Source organism: Gavialis gangeticus, unplaced genomic scaffold (genome assembly GCF_001723915.1).
Source record: "Gavialis gangeticus isolate Ggan-Ray unplaced genomic scaffold, GavGan_comp1, whole genome shotgun sequence".
Taxonomy (NCBI): Eukaryota; Metazoa; Chordata; order Crocodylia; family Gavialidae; genus Gavialis; species Gavialis gangeticus.
In genome coordinates, this window is record NW_017729026.1 from 28027932 (window position 1) to 28035722 (window position 7791).

Consider the following 7791-nt stretch of genomic DNA (forward strand, 5'->3'; position numbering starts at 1 on the left):
CTTTGCTTTCCCCCTCAGATATAGAGTGTGGGCAGGGAGGTGGTCCCCTTCTCATTTTCCCATTCTGTGACTCATTCTGTTGCCTACCCTGCTACCTCTTCAACCACCTCAGTGTCCATCATATATTGTGTGTGGAGCCCAGGGATACCTGGTCAGCAGGGATGAGGTGCTGGGCTACACACTGGGCTATCGGGGGTGTGGGGGGGGCACCTCTTGCTGCTCTGTGCCCCCCCCCAGGAGGGCTGTGTCAAGCTCTTCCTGGGGGCACATGCCCCTGGATCTGTGCACAGGATGACAGCAGGTTGCCACTGCAGGCTGTTGCTGGTGGTGGCACCAGGCTTAGTCTTCCCAGTGCTTGGGGCTGGCACGCTAAGCACTGGCAACAGTCCAGTGCCCCTAGATCTGGACATAGGATGACAGCAGGCTAGAGCTAGTGGCAGCACTGGGCTGTTCCCGGTGTCCAGGGCGGGCGCACCAAGCGCTAGGAAGAGTCAGCCTGGTGCCGCCGCCATCCCCAGATTGCAGGCAGAGCATGGTGCAGCCCCAGGAATGGCACCCCTCCCTCTGCCCCTTTCCTAGTCCCAGCCTGCCTCACTCCCTCCCTCCGTTCCCGCCTGGGAACATATCCCTCTCTGTTAGGGCTGTCTGACGCTTCGGTAGCTGATTCGGCAGCCAAATCTCCGAATCCAAATTGTTGAATCAAATAGGACAGTGATTCAAATCGCCAGATCAAATCACTGTCCCTAGAATTGCCCGAATCCAAATAAAATACTTGCTATTTTGCACAGGCCTAGTGGTGGGGGTGTACCGTACTGAGAGCGAACATGCGCAGGGCCAGACAGAGCCAGGGATAATGGCCTGAAGGGGTGACTATTTTACTTACATTACATTTGTATTGTAATGTAACAACACATTTAATTAATGACACATTAATTAGTATTCTGTTTATATTATAATATTCAAACTCTATTAGTTTTTTTTTAAAATGGGATGCCACTAAATTCTGAAAACTTTCAGGGGCATGCACTGATTTTATAAAGACTGGGAATCACTGATCTACAGTGAGGGCTGAGTAGCTCTGGTGCAAGAATCCTAGGAGCACTTGAACAAGTCTGAACTGAATGTTATGTTCTATCACAGTGAATTGCATTGTTAATAAAGCTAAGTTCAGGAAGAGTAAAGCTGGACTCCACACTATATCTGGAATTTGTTTGAGACCAGATTTTGAAAGACATTTGCTCACAATATTACTGGTTTCCACAAACTCATAACTTGCATAAGGGAATTCTCACTTCATTGGGATTATCCAAGTCTCTTGGCAATTGAGAATAATTCATAAACACCTTCTGTTTTTCAAGAGAAGAATTTTGCTTGTCACGACTGGGCAATGGGATAATGGTTTTGGATACAGTAACAAATTGTCAGCAGTAGTAATCTTACAACAAATGCAATATTTCAGGATTTTTAATGTCATTTTTGTGTTTACTGTTCGATAGCCAGTTACTGGGGGGATTTATGTCTATGTGCTGATTTAACAATTATACAGGTTTCAGAAAATGCACAGGGACTGTTTTGCTTAATGGAGTTAAGGCTTTTAAAGATGTTATAGGGTGGTGAGATGGGTACTCCTACTGTCTTGTGCAAATGACCTTTGACAATTCTGTTATAGGTTTCCATACTAAGCATTAATGGCTGTTGCTTTTCAGAGAATCACCAGGGAGACTGTAAAAATAGTATTTAGTCCCAAATATACTAAAATAATTTTTCGTGGTAAAAGAGCTGTATGATTGCTCAGAGCTCCAATATGAAACTGGAGATAGGCCTGTTGAAAGTCTCTGGGTTAGGGTCAGAGAGGATAGCAACAAGGGTGCTGTTGTGGTGGGGGTCTGCTATAGACCCCAGACCAGGTGGATGTGGTGAATAAAGCTTTCTTCAAACAGCTAGCGGAAGTTACTCAATCATAGGCCTTGGTTTTCATGGGGGACTTCAGTCACCCTGACATACAGCATTGCACAGCAATGCAGGAAGGTTTTGGAGAGTGCTGGAGACAACTTCCTGGTGCAAGTGCTGGAGAGGCCAACTAGGGGCCATGCTGCTCTTGACCTGCTTTTCACAAACAGGATGGAATTGGTGAGGAATGTAGTATAGTGGATGGCAACTTGGCCAACAGCAACCACAAAATGATTGAGTCCTGAGGCGAGGCAGAAGAAGAGCAGCAGAGTGAGGACCTTGGATTTCAGAAACACAGACTTCACTTGGGGAACTCCTTGGCAGGGTCCTCTGGGAGACCAGTCTGAGGGAGAGAGGAGTCCAGGAGAGCTGGCTGTACTTTAAAGAATCCTTACTGAGGGTGGAGGAACAAACCATTCCAATATGCATGAAAGCTAGCAAGTATGGCAGAGAACCACCTTGGCTTAGCAGGCTTAGCAAGGAACTCTTCAGTAAGCTAAAACAAAAAGAAAGCATATAAGAAATAGAAACTTCGACAAATAATTAGAAGAGTATAAAAGTAGTGCTTGGGCATGCAGGGATGAAATCAGGAAGGCCAAAGCACAATCGGAGTTGCAGCTAGCGAGGGACATGGAAAGCAACAAGAAGGGTTTCTACAGGTATGTCAGCAACAAGAGAAGGATCAGGGAAGATGTGTGGGTCCTTTAGTAAACGGGGAGGCAACCTAGTGACAGGTTGCAGAAAAGGCTGAAGTACTTGATGCCTTTTTCACCCCAGTCTTCACAGGCAAGTTCAGTTCCCAGACTACTGCACTGGGCAGCACATTTTGGACAGGGGGTGAACAGCCAGCAGTGGTGAAAGAACAGGTTAGGGACTGTTCAGAAAAGTTGACTGTGTATAAGTCTATGGGGCTGGATGGGATGCACAACAGGTGGTCGATGTGATTACAAACCTGCTGGCCATTATCTTTGAAAACTCATGGCAATCGAGAGAGGTCCCAGATGATTAGAAATGGGCAAATATATAGTGCTTATCTTTTAGAAAGGGAAGAAAGAGGATTCAGAGACCTACAGACCAGTCAGCATCACCTCAGTCCCTGGAAAAATCATGAAGCAGATCATCAAGGATCCATTTCTAAGCACTTGGAGGAAAAGATGATTAGGAACAGTCAGCATGGATTCACCAAGGGCAAGTCATGCCTGACCAACTTTATTGTCTTATATGATGAGATGACCAGATTTGTGGATGCAGGGAGAGCAGCAGACATGATATACTTTGACTTTAGCAAGGTTTTTGATACGGTCTCCCACAGCATTCTTGCAAGGAAGCTAAGGAAGTCTGGGTTGGATGAATGGAGTGTAAGGTGGTGTACACAACGCTCTGAGTGCGTCATTAATTAAAGGCGCCTGGGTCTTGTTCCTGGTCAGTTAGGGTTTACTGATTGTAAATGACGCCCATTTTCCTTTTCTTAATGTCAGCGCGTCCCCTTTCTGGTCTCACCCGCCACAGCTTGTTCTAATTGGTTACTCGGAAGGCTCCTGACAGAACTAATTGCACTGACGAGACTGGTGACCATCTTCTTGGGGCTTCTGCCTCCCCTTGCCCCGTCCTTACGCCAACCAGCTGTTCCAAGCAAGACAAAATAAAAAGGTCACAAACAAACTCACAGTAAGTCATTTACAACTGGCCGTATGGTCAAGGCGGTACCTGTTAGAATCAGTCTTTACTTTGACAATTCAATAAATTCAATTGTATAACATAAAGTATTCAAAACTTCAAGTGTTCCTGCATGCACACTTAAGGATCTTCCTCTTGCCCTCCGTCTGAGTGTCTCGTCCACAGGCCCCCGTTTCCAGACACTCCTTTGGGTGTCTGGGCTTCCAGTGATCTCCTATAGATCTCATGCTACAGCCGACTCTTCCCGCACAACCAGCTTTCCCCAGCAGGCCAGCTCTCTCACCCTTGCTGGTTCTCCCTGTCTTGCCTGTGCTCCTCACCAGACCAGCTCTCTTCCACATGGTGGTTTTCTAGGCTGTGCCAGCTCTCGTCAGTGCTCCAGCTTTCCCTGGGCCTACCTCAGCTCTCCCCAGTAGTCTGGCTTTCTCTGGCACTGTGCCAGTTTTCCCTGGCATTCCAGCTTTCCTTGGGTCTATGCTGGCTTTCTCCAGCAGTGTGCCAGTCTTTACCTGCACTGTGCTGGCTTTGTCCAGCGCTGTGCCTGTCTTCCCTGGATTGCGCTGGCTTTTCTTCGGGGCTGATGCAAGACTTCCAGTTACACCAGAAACTGCCACGCACTCTCCCAGGTACACCCAGCACATGTTTCTAAAGCATAGCTGGGGTAGCATCAGGGTTGATCGAGGCACCTCTGGTGCTGCTGCATCTCACCCTGAGAGGTAGGAGACTCTCTTGGTCCTTCCTGGGCCCACTGCTCTCCTTTTGAGGTTTAGTACTGTTTCTCCAGTCTCCCCTGTCCCATCTTCTTCAGGACATTGATGAATAGAAAACTGGCTGGATCAGGATCGGAGAATAGTAATCAATGGCTTTGTCTAGTTGGCATCCAGGATCGAATGGAGTGCCCCAGTGTTCAGTCCTAGGGCCACTTTTGTTCAAATATCTTCATCAACGATCTGGAATATGGGATGGATTACATTCTCAGCCAGTTGGCAGATGGCATCATGCTGTCGGCAGTAAGGCTCTACTCATACTCTGGAGGGTAGGGCTAGGATTGAGAGAGACTTGGTTCAATCCTCCAATTAGTGAAAAAGAAATGTTATGAAGTTCAATAAGGACAAGTACAAAGTCCTGAACTTAGGATGGCACCCAATTTCCAAAGCTAATTTCATTTGATTTTTGTCTACAGAAAAAAAATACTTTTAATAATTCTGTTGCAGAGAACTGAGAGAGGCCATAACAGGTCAACATATTTTTGACACTATAGAATTCTATTAGAAATCTCTTGGCTTATCTTGTGAATCGTGTATGTGCTTGTACGCTTAATATAACTAATATTGCCTAGCACCCTGCCACACCCTTAGAAAGATCTTGCAGGATCCAGGTTGAGAATCAGTGCTCTAGGCTTTCAGTGACTGATCATGCCAAAAAGCTACTACTGTTCAGAGTCCCAGGAGTATTTTTTTCCATTTATAAGTAGTCCAAGAACTGTTAACCCGTTCCTTGAGGAAGCTGTGTCCAGTGCCTCTTGTTAGAAGAATAAGTTTGCCCAGAGTGAGTTTTTTGAAAGAGGGAACACGAAAATGGTGATCTTGACATAATATCCCACTCCAGAATTGGGGACAATGAATCATTTGTTTTCTTCTCTGGATTTGAATTTTAAAGGGCTTATTGCAAACAGCTCTAACTTTGGTCTGGCCTAAAAAAAAGGAGAATTATAATAGAAGAAAATATCGGGGGTATGGCTTAGGATTTAAATGGTAAAGCTCAGAAAACTTTGGAAAATTAGTTCCTAAACAACTGGGGCATAAGGAGTAAATCTGGATCCTGGAACGTTTCCTTTTAAACCTCTGTACAACATTAAAGCAAATCTGTCCTTGCACTCAATTAACTGCATGTGCTCAGAAGTACCAGTCTGTGCAGTAACTAGCAGGTCTGGCAATCTATATTGGAGACCCTATGATACACCCTTGGAAAGGGTGTTGGAGGGACAGCCTATTTCTATGCACCAGGGAGCTCAGGCATTTTCAACATAATGATCTTTTTCTTGAATTAGAGGTTTAATTGTACAAAAATACAAGCTGTCTAAAAACACTGATTTTGTGTTTTTGTTAGTCTTAACCTGAATGGAGAGGAAGTTATTTATTCCACGATACATAAAATGAGTCTCTCTTGATGTTACTGGTGTTCTTTCTTAGTAGACAAAGCAGAAGCTCTCTCTAATGTACTTCTTTATGTCTGTGTTGCTATCAGGAAGAGAGAGGAACTTTATTTTAGAGTCAAAGCATAAACAAACAACAAGAACCAGATACATGTGAGCAAAATAGAGATCCTTGACAAAAACTTATTTAAAGCCTCCTGAAGAAACTGAAGTTTTCCAAGGGCTTCTGAATTTGCATCCTACTTTTTGTATTATTTACATTTTCCATTGCAAAAATATAAAAATGAAATCATGGAAGAGACAGAGTACTGGATTGTGCCTAACAGTTGCTACCTTGTGCTGTAAAAACATAGGGCTCCACAGAAGCTCAGGAAGCAGTGCTTCAGGAGGAAACTAGGAATAGAGATTACCATTGAAGAAACATAAAAAATGAGGAGAGGAAAACCACACAGTATTGTGACAAGCATTTATGTATATGTTTAATAAAATGAATTGGGATATTGGATGCATTACTTTAAAAGCTTGGTTTGGTATTAATTTGAATTCTTTGAGGTGATTTTATTAAGCTAGTTAAAATTATTAAGTGTAAAAAAATAATTTCATGTAAATATCAAACATGTTTTTAATATTATCAAAACTCTCATCTGAATTGTGTGTCTTTATGTATTTAATGTTCTGTAAACAGGAAATCAGATTTCAACACTGAAATACAATTTTGTAGAATGAACAATTGAACATGTTTAAGCAAAAAAAGGATATTAAGAAGGAAGTGTCCATACAGATTTTGAAATAATATCTGTACCCCACTTTCTGCTAATCATATATTTTGAAATTATTTCATTTTCCCCTTAGCAAAGATGCTATTCTTATACAGAGGAAAAATAACTGTTTATTTCCTCTGTAGGGGGGTGAATATATAAAGTTTGTTTTTACAGAGAGATGGTAATAAATTAATAAAATTCATTTTTGGTAAGAAAAAAGGAAACTATCTTTTTAGTTAAAAAATTATATAGAAGCATTCAGCCTGTATTGGTGTGGTTGCATAGTACTACACTCTGGATATGGGGGTTCTTTAATGAGAAATCATCTCTGAAAAATAATGTTATTTTGAAGAAATGCCTACTCAGTCTCCTGAAATGTATTCTTTTAAACATTTATTTTTTTAAATACACATTTAGTATGATACATAATAAATCCCTTCTTTGGTTAAAAAAATGAGAGCGAGAGAATGAATAAATCCATTGTAAATGTATGGGTTTCTTTGCAGCCATGTTTAAATAATTTATATATTTAACATACATCTATTGCCTAGAATTTGCATGTGTGCACATGCACTTGTGTGTGTAATTACATACATGTATAAGAGATTCATACATACACATACTAAAGGACTTGAAACATTAGAGTTAGTAGTTGTTGGTCATTATAAAACTAATAGTGCCCAAGTTATGTAATAAAAGATGTCACCCCTTTTTAGTATTGTGCTTCTAAAGAAAATTTTTGTCAGTTCTCGCAGTTCTGTGAATTTCTTAGAGCCATTAATCTTGCAGTTATAAGTGCTAATATAAGTAAATAATTTAGATCTGTGTAGGTGGTACTCTTATAGCACTTTTGTTAAGAATACTCAGCTTTCATGTCTCTTTTGAAATACTACTATACAGTGCAGCACTGATGTCATGTGTAACAAATCATTTATAAATGACAATTGTGTTACTCCCTAAAAATATGTAATATTCTGAAAAGGAGGGGATTCAGAAACTAAGAATCTGTATATTTTGAAACTACATTATTGATTCTACAGACTAGAAAAAGTGTTATAATTGTTTCATAGTTTCATAGTTTCTAGGGTCGGAAGGGACCTGAGCAGATCATCTAGTCCGACCCCCTGCCATGGCAGGAAAGAGTACTGGGGTCATACGACCCCAGCAAGTTGGTCATCCAACCTCCTCTTAAAAACCCCCAGGGTGGGAGCCTGCACCACCTCACTTGGAAGCTGGTTCCAGACCCTA

General features: G+C 42.2%; 1 protein-coding gene across 1 annotated transcript in view; it reads left to right on the forward strand.

Moving 5' to 3' along the window:
* The window catches only part of WASF1 (WAS protein family member 1), a 242416-nt gene that overhangs the window by 202968 nt on the left and 31657 nt on the right, over nt 1-7791 (forward strand). The gene's annotated exons all lie outside the window — the stretch shown is intronic.